At 35.7% G+C, this 18,518-nt stretch overlaps 1 long non-coding RNA gene across 2 annotated transcripts in view; it reads right to left on the reverse strand.

Annotated features, from left to right (window-relative positions):
* Positions 1-12,878: 12,878 nt before the first annotated feature.
* LOC127544027 (uncharacterized) overlaps positions 12,879-18,518 on the reverse strand; it is a 102,166-nt gene continuing 96,526 nt past the window's right edge. For both annotated transcript variants that reach the window (XR_007949360.1, XR_007949359.1), the window contains exons 2-4: positions 16,198-16,258; positions 15,479-15,555; positions 12,879-13,461 (exon numbers count right to left, since the gene is read on the reverse strand). This is a non-coding gene — a long non-coding RNA (uncharacterized LOC127544027). The remainder of the gene's footprint in view (positions 13,462-15,478; positions 15,556-16,197; positions 16,259-18,518) is intronic.

Genomic DNA, 18,518 nt, shown 5'->3' on the forward strand with positions numbered 1-18,518 from the left:
ATGTACTATACACAATAGAAAAACAAATTTCTGCTCTTTTTAATACTGGAAATAATATGGCCCTAACCAGAATTGTGGCAAAAGGAAAGGCCAATATGATCAAGACAGAACATGTCTTAGGCTAAGCTAAGACCAGGAGTCAATACTTGTGGTACAGGTGGAGGAAAGGACAGGACTAGAAATTTCTTACTTAGAGAGGGACTAACTACCAAGTGTCAAAGGATCATACGTAATTTAGAGATGTTAGCTGTGGACACAGGAGACTGAAAAATAAATGGTCATAAATGTAAGGCAGTGCTTGGAATAAAAGCACAGCCAGCACCAGGATCAAAATCAGAGGAAAACCGGAACAACAAAAGTCATAGCAGTGGTCAGCTTCAGAGTCTGATATGGGGATAACACAGAGAGTTTATAGACCACAGAGTTTCCAGTTTGTTACATTTAGCTTTCTTCAGTTATGTGCATATTTTCATTGTTGTTGGCTTGTAGATGCTGGCCCACTTTCCAATTTCCTCTAAATTAGCTACAGCCAGATAGCTCCTGCTGCTGCCCACATTACTCTCCAGAAACAGCAGATGCCAGGCAGAACTGACTCCAAAGTTTCCACAAAATTCAAGTTGGTTTGAATATGAAGCTCACTAACATGCCTGCCTACATGGTTTCCAAATGTGGACCAATGATTTGAATGGCTAATGAAAAAGAAAAAAAATTAGGATGGGACTAATAATTCAGCATCTAATAACTAATCTAACACATTCATATGATCCAGAATGGTTTGCATCATAGGAAAAAGGCCACCTACTCAATTGAATTTTTCTTTTTTTAATTTGCCTGTAACAGAGCAGTATAGGAGATTTTATACCTTACATAGTAAAACATAAGAAAAGAACCAAACATCTGAGAGATTATTTCTCACTCTGCAACTGTCAGGATGACATTTCTCAAACTTCAATAAATCTTTTCCAAAGATGTGGCTTCAAAAGATATAGACTCTCTAGAGTTTTCAGAACTTAAAACTGGTGAGTTCTCCATGAGGTTAAATAAAAACTCATTTTTGAAGACTTCATACCAGATACTCAGTTTCTCTCTTGTTGAGCTTGTATAGAGGGAAGATGTGTCAATAAATAATGTCATCTGAATGCCAGACAAAGAAATTTATTTTTGTTCTATTGGTGCTTGTAAATGAATCAATCAGATAAAAGGGTTGAAGAGTAATACTATATGCATATTTTTTAAAAATATACTTATATAGAAATTCATGTAACTAAATATGAAGAGAGGTATGGTGGTAAGGATTTAGACAAGGATGGAAAAAAACAAAAAACTGTTCTTTAAAGTCTATAAAGAATCTTTGCTTCTACTTTCTCACATGATTCTTATAGTAACCCTGTATGAAGTAGGAAGGTAGTACAGAGGTTATTAAACCCTTTTTATAGATGAGGAACTGAGGCTTAGAAAAAAGAAGTGATTTGCTCATAGTCACATAATTAGTAAATAGCAGAGTCAATATTTTTACTCAAGTCTTCTGATTTCAGATTGAGATTCAGATTCAGATTCTACTACACTATGATTCCCTTAACACATAGATTGTTAGATCATATAAAATATAAAAGCTAAGAACCTAAAACTTAGAATTCTCGGTACTGGAAAAAAATCTTAGAGCATAAAACAAAATATTAACACCCCCTCCAAAGAACCTTAGAAATCATCTAGAACAAGAGTTCTTAACCTTAAGCCATAGGTCCCTTTTGCCAAAGAGAAAATTAACATTATTGTGGTTTATCTTCTTGTTGTTGTTCAGTCACATCCAACTCTTTGTGACAATATTTGGGGTTTTCTCTGCAAAGATACTGGAGCAGTTTGACATTTTCTTTACCAGATCATTTTACAGATAAGGGCACTGAGGCAAACAGTGTTAAGTCACTTGCCCCGTGTCATACAACTAGTAAAATTCTGAGGTCAGATTTGAACTCATGAATATGAACCTTCCTGATTCCAGAGCTCTCTGCACTCTGCCATCTATAGTTGCCCACTGTGGCTTATTACCTGCATTCATAATTGAAATGAATGCTAAATTTTAATTAGAAATTGGTGAAAATAAAAATATAATTCCCCTCTTCTCAAGTTCATGGACTTCATGAAACCTAACCACATATTTAAGGATCTATGCATCCCAGAGTAAGAACCCCTAATCTAGTCTGATCCTCATTTTACAAATGAGGAAGGATCTAGCCTCTTCAAAGCTGATTATTATTTCTTTTCAACAATATTGGTACCTCTTTTAAGGTCAAGATGGAAAAAACATTTTATCAACAAAAATTTTTGAAAGCTGCATATTATACCATTTAGTACTCTGAAATTTTCCACTTCTAAAAGCAATCAATATATTTATATCATAGAATGAGAAGGAATAAGGAGGGGGATTCCACTAAATTTGTCAATATAAAAATTCTTAGAAGGACCTAGCTCTTTCCCATGTATTTCAACAATGATCTAAAAAAGGCATTCAATTAAATGATGACTAAGATAGTAAAAGAATAAAATCATTAAGCACTTTTATCCAACCCAGTACTGCATATATTCTGTAAGAAGCCTTTCTTGTTATGCTCAGCTGCTAGAATCTTCCCCTCTGAAATTACCTTCACTCTATTCTGAATATATATTGTATGTATCCAGTTGTTTACATGTTGTGTTACACATTTGAATGTGCGTTCCATGATAGATGGGCTATTTTTGTCTTTCTTTGTGTTTTTTGCACTTAGCACGGTGCATGACACTTTGTAACCACCTAATTAATGCTTGTTGACAATAATGATGAGGAGAAGGATGATGAGGATGATGAGGATGATGAGGATGATGATGATGATAAAAAATATACCTGGAAGCCACAAGTGGAGCACGGGAAAAGAGACATCCTGCCAAGAAAACTAGCATGGCTTCAGGTGAGCAGGCTGTAAACCACAGCAGGGAAGGCAAGGAGACAGAAGTCCTCGGCAGGATTCAGACTGGAGACAGTCAACCACAGAGCTTGGATCAGGGACACTGAAGCCTTATCGTGCCAATATTTACCCTATACTGCAGCCAAACTGGACTAATTGTTTTCCAAAGGCATTTTTTGCACCTTTGTGACTTTGCTCATTCTATTCCCTTCACCTGAAATGCCCTCTCTTTCCAGCTTCATTTGCCAAAATCCTATCTATCTCACAAGTCCCAGGTTAAATAACACTTCTGTGACCACTCTAGAATGTGTATCTCTCTCTTCTAAATTGTAGAGGATTTAGCTTGTGCTTTTCTTATCACCTTTCTCACAAATCCCTTTGCTTTTTAATATTTGAGTCCATGATTCATCCCTCCTATTGGACTTTAGAGCAGGGATCATATCTTATTTAAAAGACATATTGATTGGTTGTTATTTTTTATGCTCTAAAAAGACCAAAATGGCCTCACTATGTTGAAGTAAAGGTACAGGGTGTCTGACTGTAGCCAATCAGAATGATATGGGCTCAGAAAGTTCTATCACAAGTCAGGCACAAATAGTCCATGTGAACATCTGAAGTGGAGATGTCTCTAAATTATGCATCTCACATGTCTTTTTGAGCCACTACAATTCTGCTTTGCTCACAGAGCATATCTATCTCTTTGATACAAACACACCATGCTGGACTATCCTGTGCCTGTGTCTCCCTTGCTTCATAATCAATTCTAAAGTTCTTCAGAGAGACCTTGTGAATGTCCTTGTATCACTTCTTCTGACCTCTGTGTGAATGCTTGTCTCATGAGTTCTCCATAAAAAAAATAGTCTTTTAAGCAAATATACACTTGGCATTCAAACAGTTCAGCCAGCTCACTGGAATTGCACTTTCTATAGTGCGGTTTGAGCACTCGGGAATTCTGTTTGAGAAAGGACCTTAGTATACTGTAGCTTATCTTGCCAAGTGATCTTCAGAATCTTCAGAATGCCTCAACTTTCCCTCTATTTTAGTCTTGTCTCATAGCCCTTTTAAGTTAAATAATTTGCCACAAGTGCAATAACTGACCTTGATACTGTGTTCATCCTCATTGAAAGCATCTGACAACATTGCTGAAAACATCATGCTAAAAAGCAACAGAGCAAGCACACAGCCCTACTTCACTCCATTAGTGACTAGAAAAGCACACTGGACTTGAGAGTAGGAACCATATACTATTAAAAAGACAGAACAACGTAGAATAAAGAACTCTAGTTTGGGAGTCAGAAACCCTAAGTTCAAGTCCTAGCTCTAATACTTATTGGTTGTGTGACCCTGCATTGGGAACTTAAACGCTCTGAACCTCAATTATGATCATCTAAAAATTGGAATGATAATACACTATTTGCCTCAATTTCAATATAGAGGCAACTAGTAATATAATAGATAGCCGATTGGATTTGGAATCGGACAAATACTAGAGTGGATTCCCATTTCCTTGTCTATCTCATTTTATAGTGAAGAAATTGAGGCAGAGAGTTAAATGACTTGTCCAGGTGAAGAGGTGAGAGAATTGAGGGTAAGAGATTCATGTGGCAAATCTGCTTCGAAAGAATTCACAAATCCACAAACCTGAAGTCTGTGGCAAAAGGGGATTTATTTGTACTAAGAAGACAGCTTTCTTAGTGGGCAAAGTCCTGTTAGGACAATTGCAAAGATGGGTTACACTGAGAAGAAAATATCTTCATCAGTGGGCCTTCCTGATTAAGAGTTTGACAAAGTTGGGGGGGGGGGGATGGAGGAGTTCAGAGTCACCTTTTATTAGCCTTCTGAGGTTTGGGACTTCAATTCAATTCAAAATTGAATGAGATTATTTAACTGGGAGTTTGAGCCATTCGATAGAGGACCTTGACTATGCCCCAGGCTGAGATTTCAAATTGGATAAGATTACTTATGATGAATGGGGGTGGCCCCTCCCAGAGGCCAGGAGAGTTTGAGACTAAGGAATTCCCTTCCCCCCCCCCCCGCAAGGGATACATCAGGCCCCCCAAAAAAAGTTAAAGGGGAACATAATTTATACCACAGGTACACAGTTTCTAAGGGGCTGAGGTTGCATTTGAATTCAAATCTTCCTGATTCCAGATCCAGTTCTCTATTCATATTCACTATTCCACCTATCTATTTTTATCAATATAAATATAAGCTATTCATCTATGTTCCCCAGAGTCTTTCACAAGGCTTTGTTCAATAGATGTTTCTTAAATAAATGGGCAAGTGTCATTAGCCCATCCTCTTTCCAATACTAATTTGTACCTTGGGAATGATATAGCCAATACCCAATTAAGGTTGATCCAGCAGAGATCCAGAAGCAGCATTTACAACCTATTTCCTTAGTTACAGTTTTGTCACTTCCAAAATCAGTACATCTTCCCTTAGAATGCCAGCAATACAGCCATGAAGGGCTTCAAAGATACCAGATGGGTTGAAGAACAATATTTTCCAGTTACCTGTAAGTGTTAAACCAGCTTAATTTTGAAACATGTCAGAACTTGAAATTAAATTTTACTAGTTTCACCATGCACTTCATCTCATATATCCCTGATGATCACACAAATATAAAATCAATCTTGTCCTGCAATTAGAGGAGACTTCTTGCCTCTCTTCATTAGTTTCTTTTTTGTTTGTTTCACTCAAGCCCAATGGTGTCTCCTCACTTCTGAACTGATCACCATACTCTCTACTTCTGGTGCTTCTTCATGCTGGTGTTCTGACTCTGCTTCACAGACACATCATATATATCTTTGCCTCTGTTTAAGTCCAGCACCCCTCCACAATTCACCAAACAATTAGTAAGCACTTGCTATGTACAAAATCCTTAGTGATGTTCTAGAGGTATTGGTCTCAAAGAATTTGCAATCTAATTGGGGCAGGGAAGGAAATGTACAAAAAATAAAAGTTTGATATAAGGAAGATTAAAACAAGAACAGCACAATGAAGATATCCAGGCAAATTGTTGTTATGAGAAATTTAAGAAAAGAGAAATCATTTAGGGAGAAGATAGAGAGGGAAGTCAAGTAAAGCTTCATAGAAGTCATAGCACTAAAATTGGACTTTGAAGAAAAAGAGGGATGGAAACAAAGAAACAGCATGGAAACTCAGATATGGGAGACAACATGAACAAAGGCAAAGACAGAGGAGAATGTAAAAAAAGAATGGGAAACAGTATAATCCAGTTTAGCTTGAACATAAGAGTATTGATTACAAGATAAGACTGTAAAGGAATTTTGGAGTAGATTTGGAGAAGGGTCTCAAGTGCTGTGACCCAAATCTTGTGCTTTATTTTGTAGGCAATGGAGAACTATTGAAGAGTTTTTAATAAAGGAATGACAAGATCAGAACTGTAGCATATTGCTCAGATAACAATGTGAAAGATTAAACAGAGACAACTTAAGACTAGAATATGGAAGAACAATTTCATTATAATGAAAAGAAATGAAAGCTTGATCTATGATATTTGCAACAGAAGTGGAGAGGAGGAAGGGGGCAAATATGAAAGATGTGAAAAGATATAAAGGTAGGACTTTGTAACTGATTAAATCCAGGTAGAAGAAAAAGGGAAAAGTTAATGGTCATTCTAAAATACCATAAGGCTATAGAAATTAGGAGGAGGGTCATATCTTGAGGAAAAGATGAAGTGGATTTGTGTGATATATTGAATGTAAGTTCCTGCCATCTGGATAGAGCTTTCTAGCAGGCATTTGGAAAGGAAGTTAAAGATATGGATATATCGTTATTGAACAAAGCTCTATGCAAGGCCTTGGAGTAGTTGTTGGTGGGAACACAAATGAATGACTTAATACTTATATTTGCTAAAGGCAGCTAGTTGGAACAATAGAGAACTGGGTCTGGAGACAGGAAGACCTGAGTTCAATTCTGGTCTTGGACACTAATTATATGTCCCTGGACAAATCACTTAACACTATTTGCCTCAGTTTCCTCATCTGGAAAAATGAGCTGGACGAGGAAATGGCAAACTTGGCAAACATATGACAAATATAGTATCTTTGCCAAGAAAACCCTAATTGAAGTTATGGGAAAAGATGAGATCATCAAAAGAGAGAATATTGAGAGAAAAGAAGTAAGAAGCCAGTGTTAGAGAGGTATGCCTTCACATTTAAAGATTGAAGAAAGGTGAGGAGCCAGAAAAAGTGACCAAAAAAAGGAACAGCTAGAAGTCAAATGAAAATCATGAGAAACAATCACAGAACCAAAAACAATATCTCTTAGATATTTTCTAAAAGAGAAAATATCATCAGTGAAAGTAGAGGTGGCCCACAGTGTCAAATATCACAAGAGAGAGAAGGTATAAAAAGGTAAAGGGAAGAGAAGCTATAAAAACAATCCACTTAAATGAAGTGATTAGTAACCTTGAAGAGAAAGCATTAGTAGAATGATGGGAATAGAAGCCCATTTACCATGGCTTGGATTAAATTTGTGGCAAAAAAAAAAAAAAATGGAAGCAGTGAGTAGGACTATTCTTTCTATAAGTTTGATATCAAAGGAGAGGACAGGTATAAGGAAATAGCCATGGTCTAGAACATGGCTTGTTATGTTATAGGCAACATAATCTTGAATCTCAGTATCACAGTTTCATCCTTAAAATCTCAAACTGATTGCAGACTTTCTTTAAGTATCTTTGCACCTGTTATTTTTATTCCTCTCCCCTATATTTACTGAAAATACCCCTCTCCCCTATCTGGGTTTCCCCAGTTATTTAAGTTTTTAGGAGATATGCCATAGCAACAGCAACAGCAACAGCAGTCCTATTATAATGCTTTATTGCAACATGGAAGTTACCCTGGTCAAACAATATTCAAAGTAAAAAACCAAGTGGATGAAGAGCCATTCTTACCTAGATAATGGAATAAAATTAGATAATCAATCAGTAAGTTCATCTACCGGTATATACATCTTGAACAGGCATTGTTGATGTATAAGTTGTATCCAGAATAAAATAAGAGAAAGAGAGTAGGCTAAATTTCATTTAAGAACTTTAAAAGTAGTTTTACTGGAAACCGAGTGGATGTCCATCAGTTGGGGAATAGTTGAATAAGTTATGGTACATTAATTTTATGGAATATTATTTTTCTGTAAGAAATAATCAGCATGAAAAAATGCACAAATCTATTCAATATATTAAAGAAATCAGAACTCTTCTCAGGAGGCCCTCTCTACAGCCCTTGAAGGATGATGATAATATCAACAAACAGGATTCAAAGTCCAGATCTTCATCCCTTAGGATATTGGCATTCTCCTCTACATTCCACTCATCATCTGATCAAGATAAAGCTGCCAGAAAATTCTGATAAGGAGAGATTTGTTACAGACTAGTAGAAAACTTTTAAATGTGTAGAGAAAGAATATACTATGTAAGTAGATACAAGTTATTCTAGTTTTAAAGGTAGCAGAATTGTTAAAAGGCTGATTTTGAAAAAGCTAAAAGGCAAATTAAAAACAGCTAAGGGAGTTGCTATTTTGCCTTTCCAAGGGTTTAACAAACAGTAGGTGTTTAATGTTTGCTGAATGAATGAGCTTCCACTATAAAAGATGGTTGAGTAGCTCAAAAGAAGTTTTCCATGAACAGATAATCAGAAGAGAGGTTGCTTTAGGATGGTCATTCCAGAAAGTTGTGTTGTTTCAGCAAATTTGAAAAGTTTCTGTTCTTGAAATAAATAAGAGTAAAAAGGCTGGAAGAATAGGATCAGATGAAGTCAAGACACTATTACTCTTGATAACTTAGGATGTAGCAAAATTACATTAATATAATATTTAAATACTGGAATTTAATGAACTAAGAGAAGGCCAAAAGCAGAGTTATCCATTAGCATAATTGTGACTGACCCATAAGGCAATGAAAAGGAACACAATGTGTATAAATAGACTATACCATAAGAAGAAACATAGCATCTGTTCTGTAAACTTAAAATCAAGGTATTTTAGAGCTGAATGAGCATTTAAGGATAATCTAAGCCTATTCACTTAATATTTTTTAAAAAGAGGGAGCTAAGGAACAGAAAGGCTATGATTTATCCAACTAGTTTATGTTACAGTCAGGTCTAGAAATCAGGTCTTCATATTTCCTCAGAATTCCTTTAACTACATCATATTGCTTTCTGTTTAGGGTTTATTGGTGGTTTTTTCCTTTGTTCCACTGATCATGATTTAGTTCATCTATTTGTTACATAAGTGAATTAACTAATTTATGCTTTGATAGAAATAAGCTAGTCTGTTATCAAGGATAACTTGTTCTCCAGATGTGGTGTTCATATATTAGTCATCAAGGACATTTATGAGTGGAAAAAAAGGTGGAAATAACAAAGAAGAAAATAACAAATAGTCAACTGAAGAGGCACCCTGAATTCTAAGATTTTGTTTTTTTTTAAATCAAAGAAAGTTCACCAGCATACTAGGTAGCTTTTCTATAGAGGATTTCTATAAAGCTATCCATAAGATTCACAAAGAATGAATAGATAATAATAGACTATGGCCTTTATAGGTAGAGGTGATAATCACAGGAATGAGATGAGAGGTCTACAGAAGTAACATATCAAAATATGTTTTGTTGTTTATCTTTTTAAAGACACAATTGTTTAAAAAATGACAGTGAGAAGCAAGAATGATGTATTAGGGAAGGAAAATGATCAACAAAAATGAAAACAAACCACACTAAATATATATTCACACATATTTACAAGCATAGGTATGCTTGTGTATGTGTATGTATGTGTGTATTCACAAATATTGGTATTATTTTCCTAGGGTTTTATTTCTTTTATCCTAAATCTGTCAATACTCAAATTAAACAACTTATCATCTGTTCTGTTATTCAGAAAAAAAGCCCTAATACCTATTGTTTTATCATTCAGTTGTTTTTCAGTCATATCTGACTCCTTGTGACTTCATTTGAAATTTTTTTGGCAGAGATACTGGAGTGGTTAGCCATTTCCTTCTCCAGATCATTTTATAGATGAAGAACTAAGCAAACAGGCTTAAGTGACTTGCCTAGGGTCACACATCTATTAAGTATTTGAGGTCAGATTTAAATTCATAAAGATAAGTTTTCCTGACTCTATATCCGTCTCTATCCACTATAACACCTAGCTGCCCTTTTGTTAGATGGGTAGATGATACAGTGGATAGACTGTTGGTTCTTGAGTCAGGAAGACTTATCTCCCCACGTTAAAATCTGGCCTCAGCTACAAGGAGGTCAGCATGTAAATATGTGTGTAATATATGTATGTGTACACATATGTATATATATGTGTGTGTGTGTGTGTGTGTGTGTGTGTGTGTGCATATATATTTGTATATATAAAGTAAATATCGGGTAGTTTTGAGAGGAGGAGAGCAGGAAAGGCTTCACGGCAAAGATAGGCTTTGAGTTGAAAATGACAAGGAATTTAAGAAGCAAAGATGGAGAGTACAGTAGAAGCTCCAGGAGAATAACCTCTGCAAAGTTATAGGGGCAAGAAACAGAATATTGATGAAACAAATAAAATGAATATGCTGAATAGTCATCCTTTTTTTTCTTTCTAGGCTCATAGGGAAGGGATTGGTAAGGGTTATCAGAAATAGTCAAACAAGCCACAATTTAAAGTGCCAAAAATAGAAGATATGATAGCACAGATGTGAAAAAGGGAAACAGTGCTATCAATGCATATCCTATGGTCCAAAATGAAAAAATGAGAATCTTTAGAGCGAAACAGTTACTGCCATTTTTTGTTCAATGAGTACTTCCTTATACTTGACTTTGCAGCAATTTTGCGCCAGTTTCCATATTAGCATGTGCTTGTTCCAAGCTAAATGAATTCCTCTTAATTCCTCTTTCCTTTCTGACCCTTCCTAGTCTTTGAACTCAACCCAGAGCCCTTTGGGAGGCATTAGAAACCCATGACTTTGGATAGTACTTTTGACTTTAGATGGCTCATTTTGCTTGGTTCTCTTAGTGTCTGGGATCTTTTGTTCCGAATCCTGGCTTATTTTTCTCCTTTTATTTCTATGCTCCCCTGGTTATATAGGCATATAAGTACAGACTGCGATATTCCTATAACTATTTGAGAGTCAGTTTGTTAATTTGTTTTTGTTCAGTCATACTTGACTCTTTGTGATCCCATTTGAAGTTTTCTTGGCAAAGATACTGGAGTAGTTTGTCATTTTCTTCTCCAACTTATTTACAGATGAGGAAACTGAGCCAAATAGGGTGAAGTGACTTGTCCAGGATCACATAGCTGGCAAGTGTCTTTACACAAATATATATGCATATATATGTGCAAATTATATATACATCATATGTGAATACATTTGCAAGTCACCTGTATTTTATATATATAGATATGGTCTTCCTGGAAAATTATGAGTAAGAGCGCACATCATGGAAAATTCCCAAGAACGATTCAATCTTTTAAGTGGGACAACTAGCTAGTCACATCCAATTCCCATTAGCCATGCTGACATCACATATGCTTTGTGTATTTTACATATCACACCATTGATTTATTGAGTTTCCAGAACACTAAAACTACCAGATCTCTTTCAGACAAACTGTAGTCTTTTCATATCTACTCCCTCCCATCACCTTATACTTGTGAAGTTGATTCTTTAAGTAATTGTAAGATTTTTAGCATTATTTCATCATATTAAATTCTGCCCATCCTTCTAGGTGACTAAAATCACTCTAAATCATTTCATCTTTCAATATGTTATTTATTTCTCCCACTTTGTGTCTCTACATATAAATTTGTTGAGCATAACATTTATGTTTTTAATCTAAATCATGGATAAAACTGCTAAATTACACAATCCTCAAGGGCACTCCACTGGACATAAAATGACATCAAACCATTAATAATTGTCAATTGAGTGCTACCATTAAATCAGTTATGAATCTAACTATACTATACCCTAACCCACATTTCCCCCACTCTTTCACAAGAATAGAATGAGGGAGTTTGTCAAACGCTTTACTAAAATTTAAGGGAAGTTTAACTATAGCATTCTCCTGATCTACCTTTTAAAATAACTCTGTGGTGACAAGAAATTACATTAGCCTGGCAGAATCTAACCTTAATGAAGCCAAGTTGGTTCTTTGCATTCATTTTTTCCTCTTCATAGACATCTCTTTAATAATATATTCTAGAATTTTACTAAGGATTGAAGTTGAATTCACTAAACTCACATTTTCAGACTCTGTTCTCATCCTTTAAAAAAAAAAAAATGGGTTGATATCAGCCCTTTTCCAAGCCTATAGACCCTCTTCAGTTGATGATTTTTTAAAGTTCCATCATCATATCTGCAGATTCTTTCAGTACCAGGATTGTAATTCTTTTGGGTCTAGTGATTTGAGTTCATCAAGGGCAGGTAGAATGTAATGAGCCAGAACTCTGAAACCAGGATTGTTATAAGATGTTAACTAAGTGGAATTGATAAGATAATGGTTATCTAGTTTAGCATGGTGATTAATAGTTCCCCAGTTCCCTATGATTGATTTAATCTTACAACAAATAATGGTTCCCTAGTAATATAATGATTGGTTTATACTCAGTTTACTGAATATAAACTGGGACAAACTCAGCCAGAAACAGACTCAGAAGGGCTTGGAGACAGAGCCAGAGAAGACAGAGGGCTGGAGGCTAGAACACAAGCCCTCAGACTGAGACAGACTTCAAAACAGAGATCATTGTGGTGGTCCTCCTGCCTCCCCCACAAAAACCAAGACTCGGAAGGACCTCCAGAAAGCTAGCCCACGCCCCAGGCAAGGAGATAATAAAGAATTTGGACTTTATCCCTGGCTATTCTCATGGTGATTACTCTGCTGAAATGAAGGCTGGTCCAGAGACCTCCAGAAAACCAACCAGAATATTACGGTAGAAATTTTCTTATCATATTTTATTTTAGGTCTTCATTGCTTATTAGACAGTTTTGTTCTGTGCTTTCTGTCCAAAGATCATCCCATTAACAACAAAAAGAAGCAAACTTAGTTGATTAGTCCTGTCTTTTCTCTGTTAACTATTATCATCAAACTTTCGGATGTATAGTGTATGGAGTGTTCAGAAAGGACTAGTATATCTCATGTGAGGGCTTGCTGAGCTATTTTCAGGTCTGTTTATCCACATTTGGTGTTCTCTTGCCATCCAACTCGTACTTATGGCTCCAACTGCAGTATGCATAGCAGCCACACTGGTAAAACTATCTTGTAGACAGGCTAAAACAGGCTGAGGATAACTGACAGGTTTCCATCCCATAGAGGACTTAAGTCTATCCCAAGCACACAAGAACTTCTGCTGGTGGATGGGCAGATGAGATCAATTTGTTCCAAGGCCATGAAAGAGGCTGAAGCAGGCCCTGTGGAGTGTTTAAAGTTTGGTCAAAAATCAAAGTCTCCAAGGTAATCCACTGTATCCCCAACCATCACTGGTCTTCTTAACTTTTTTCTTGTCACTGGAATTTGATGAATCTGGAAGAAAGAGTTAGGCTGATGATTGTGCAATTGTGCCTCACTTAAATCCAATTCACACACAAGTCAAGATATCATCCTATGGTGTTATTGATCCTCTTGGAAAATTAATGATGAACAAAAACATCATAACACTCTATTTGAACCAGCCCTTTGTTCATATTCTTTTCCCCAATTAATCTTAATTATTTTCCCCTTTCCTTAGTTTTCCTTGCTATCCACAGCTCATTCTGAGGTTTATTGTTTCTGACACACTTCCTAAGATTCTGTGCATATTTTTTCTATTTATCTTCCATTATCTGCTTTTTTTTCTGTCTTACATACTTATAAAACCTAAAGGACTGATAAGCTCCCTGAGCATCTAGGTAAATCTCTTTAAATAATTCTTCCTTCTCTTCCTCACTAGATTTCCTCTTCCTACTTTAAGTTTCATTTTTGAATACCTAAGACTCCCTGGCTGACTTCTAAGAAAATTTAAGCTTAGCTTTTCTGTGACCTCTTTAACATATTTATGTTATCCCAAAATATATTTCATGCCAAATTATTTTCAGCTTTCCTTTCCTTTTTTACCACTAATTCTAGGCAAAATGGATAAAATGATTAAACTGGAATTAGAAAGGCTTCAGTTCAAAATTTGCCTCTGATATTTTCTAATTGTGTAACCTGGACAATTCACTTCCAGAGTCAGTCTCCTCCACTGTAAAATAATGGAGGGAGGGATATAATTTAGTAGCCTCTAAGGTACTTCTATCTCTGAATATTTGAATCTATAATCCTATGGCTACTTCCCACCCAGACTCTATTCTCTAGCCAAAATGGTTTACCCACAATCCCCTAAAAAATATCCCAAACATTATCCTATATCCTTGCTCTTGTTCATGACACATGTTTCTCTATTCCAGTTCAAATCCAGGCTCATGTCAAGGTCCACCTCCTTCAGAAGGATTTTTCTGACTAGTCAAGTGCACAGATATTTCTTTCCTCTGAATTTCTATGAAATTTCATTTTATATTATTCATTTAGCACTTAATTACATACTACTTTACAATGTTGTCTTTTTTTAACTTGTATATGCTTTATCTATCCAAGTTTATATTATGTAGTGGTAGGTAGTATATTAAACTTAGAGTCAGAAAAACATTAACTGTGTTAATATCTCATTTCTGATATTTACTGACAATAAAATTAATCTCTCTTGGTCTCAGTTTCCTCATTTGAAAATGTAATAATACTTGTAGTATCTATCTCAAGGAGTTGTTATAAGGCTCAGAGGAAATAATATATGCAAAATTCTTTCCAAATAATAAAACTCTGAGCAGATACACTTGAACAACTGACACTTAAGGCTAATTACTTATTGGACAATACTTTATTAGCATATGCTTGGAAAGTGGCCCACCCCACTATCCTGTGCTGGCTTGATCTGTTGGTGTATACAGAGAATTGTGGGAGGGACTAAAAGGTGTAGTAAGACAAGCCAGAGTTACTTTTTGGGGGGAGAAGAAGAGAAAGAAGGTGTGGAGATTGCTGTGTCCATTTCCTTCAATTCTACCTTTAAAACCAAGAATAAAGACTAAGGACTTTTATTTATCCTGACTCCAGCTGATTCTAAGGCATCCAGGGTGCTAACTGGGCCTTCACAAAATTCTATGTAAATGTCATCATTATTTTTATAACTTTGTAGTCAGTGACCATGATATCTACTTCCTTATATCTCCCTTTATGCCATGCAAATAATAGGTGTTCAAATATTTGTTGAATATATTATAAATGATCTGATCAAAAAAATACAAGAGTGATGTGCTTTAGTGTTCCAATTAGGACAAAAAAAAAAAAAAACAGACAAATAAAGGGGAGCACACATTTTGTTTCAGGATGGCAAAGTCACCAACCCCATATAAAAGCATACACAGCATCTTGAAAGCAATGACTATTTTTGCTTTTCTTTGTATCCTCAGCATTGTAAAGTGCCTAGTATATAGGAAGTATTTAATAAATGCTTATAGATTTGACTTACAATTTCTGCCACAACCATGATTCACCTAGCAAAGGTGAGAGGTGATCGAATTTGTCTTGATGCTATATTATGATTACCTACAATCACAAGAAGAGAGGAAATTTTAAAAAGGAGAGGAAATCCAAGAACATAAAGCATTTTTCAGAAAGACATCAAATATGAAATTCTCTTCTCTTGTCTTCTGCATTTCCATCTTCATCTATGTTTATAAATCCAGGATTTTTCCCCCTCTAATCCCACTCATTTCCCAATTTTTATGCCCTTAGAAGACCCATAGTGTTCAATGCGAGGATCCTTTCTTGGAAAAGTGAAGCAATCAGGAAAAGAAGGGTTAAGTGTTATCTAGAGATCATCTTCAAAAAAAAGAGTTTGGATTTTAAAAGTTGAGAATTGCTGACCTATTTGCAAGGAAATATGCTATTCTATGTGTAGTTCATAAAGTTTTCACAGAAACCTGAAATGATCTTACCTTGAGTTACCAAATGGACGTAGGAAATAAATTTACAAATGACAAATGAACATTTTAGAAAGTACTTGGTTCTTATGATTGATTGGTGGTTTAGATAACAACCCCTACCCCCGAATGTGAAATATAATCAAATATTAATAATTTAATCAAATGCCAAAACTTGGTAGTGTTGCAAGCATAATTTTTTCACATAAAAATTTTTTTCCCTCATGTACCCAATGATAAATATTAACATATGCCTTCCTCTTACCTTGGAACCAACTGAATGAAGAATATTACAAAACTGATTGCACAGTATGTGTAGAGTCCATCTGAAAGAGAGAAAAACACTTTGAACTTGAAAAGAACTAAATTAGCTCCAAATGCTCTCCTTGATCTGTCCCTGGGAGTTTTGTCCTGGAACAATAGCATTAAGAGTCTAAATCAATCCTCATGAAGAGACTTCAGATTTTGGCAATGACAGATGAAGGGGAAACAGTTCTGCAGCTTAGAGATAACAGCTGGCAGGATTAAACATGTTCAAAGACCAAGGTACAGGACATTTATAGAATCAAATTCTACCCTGACTTTTCTTCTATTGAACAAACAACAACAATGCTGAATGAAATAATTGCCATTTCATCAGAGAATCATCTCATGTTAATGCCAGATGGAACTTAAGAGATTCCAGAGAAGTAGAGGCATTTTAGCATCTAAAACATAAAATTGTTACAGTTATCAATAAAGGAAACCAGTGCTTTTTAGGTCCAAATTATATACAGGATAGGCCAGGTCATTTTTAATTAATCAAGGAGTTTGAATGAAATGAACTGAAGCAACATACAGCATTGCCATTTTAATTAAGGTGATCTGTCCTAGAAAAGGAAAGGGTGGTGTAGAATATTGACCATTGATATTACCAGGGATGAGATGATACATCAGATATCTCAAATGGTAGAAATCTGTATCTATCTTATATATAAATCAACTTTTGTACACCATCTTCATTAGAAAGCTTCTTGAAAGCAGGATTTGTGCTTTTGCCTTTCTTTGTAATCCCAGTGCTTAGCTAGTGCTTGTTGGCACATAGGAAGAAGTTAATAAATGCTTGTTGATTGAGCATAGAGCTGATAAATCTGAAGAAAACATACAGCTATTCTGGAGAACACAAGCCAAAAAGTGATCCATTTGTACTGACTATAGCTATTTACTAAATTTACTGACATGTCTGCTTAGTTTATGAAGTCTGCTCTAACTTGGACCATCTAGACATCCATTCAATAATCTAGTACCATTTATTTGGTTTTTATATATTTGTTACCACTATCAATTGAGCAGTAAGAACAAGAAAGCCACTATTGTTGCCAAATCCCTAACAAAAATATCAGCTTCTCTTATCTTGAATCTACTTAGCATATATAAAAAACAAGGAGACTTCAAGCTTCTGGGCTGAGCTTCCTAAAACTGTGCTTTACACAGTTGCTTCAGGGTTGAACATTTTGACAAGAAGGAGAATAAGTGAGCCATGATAGCATAGTACAGCTTTAGGGAGTCTGGTAACCAGGGGGCTTTCCTTGTTTGTCTACTTTTATGCTTTCTCATTATGTATGTATGCCTGGGAAAAAGTGTTATGCATTGGATTTACCATAATCTGTCTAAGATTTTTATACCAAAAATATGCCAAAAGTTTAGACCCTGTAGTAAGAACTACACCTTAGACAATGTCTTCCAAGGCCTTCCCTAGTCTCCCTTGCACAAAAAGTCCTTTAAGAATTTGCTAAAAATGTTTTTGTGTCAGTGTTTAAAATTTATAGAAATAAAAATAGTCAATGATTTAGCACAGTGTAGTGGAAATCCTGCCTTTGCAAGAGATTGAGTTTAAATATTGTTGCTACTTGGTTCTCAAAGAGTACTATTACTTCAAGGAGGAGATGCCATGATGTGCACGTGAATTGGATTTAAAAGAGGGAGAGCTGTGCCAGATCATCTGCCTCACTTTCCCCTCCACAGCCATCTAGGTCCAATGGTAAGATATCCCGATAATTAGAGATGGCCCTGGGTGCAACAGGGGACCTTGGCCTTTTTAAGCTAAGGCCTCAGTCAAACTGAGACTTACAGCATGATGCTGCAGGAAAGGTAATGGATTTGAAATCAAAGGACTTGGGTTGAAATCTCCCTTCTGCTTCTTACCAACTGTTTGGAATTAGGTAAGTCATTGTCCAGAGCTCATTTTCTTCATCTGTAAAATAAGAGGGCTGGATCAGATTACAACCAGGGTTCCTTCTACCTCTAAATTAGGGCCTGTTTTCTCACAAATAAAATGAGATTGAATCAGATAATTTCTAAGATCTGTTTCAAGGCTGTGATTGACTAAATACTATCCAAATGAGTCCATTCCCTTCTTAATAGAAACATTTTAACTAAAAAGAGATTTTTATCACATCCCAGAGTCATTCTATGGAATTTAGGCATATGTTTTATTTATTCACCCATGTCGCAGTTTTACTCACTGTTTTTGTTTTGTTTTTAATACTGGAGAGAAATGGAGCAAGATAAAAAAACGATCTGCTATCTATCTGGCCTAAAGATGAA

Source organism: Antechinus flavipes, chromosome 1 (genome assembly GCF_016432865.1).
Source record: "Antechinus flavipes isolate AdamAnt ecotype Samford, QLD, Australia chromosome 1, AdamAnt_v2, whole genome shotgun sequence".
In the NCBI taxonomy this organism is placed as follows: domain Eukaryota; kingdom Metazoa; phylum Chordata; class Mammalia; order Dasyuromorphia; family Dasyuridae; genus Antechinus; species Antechinus flavipes.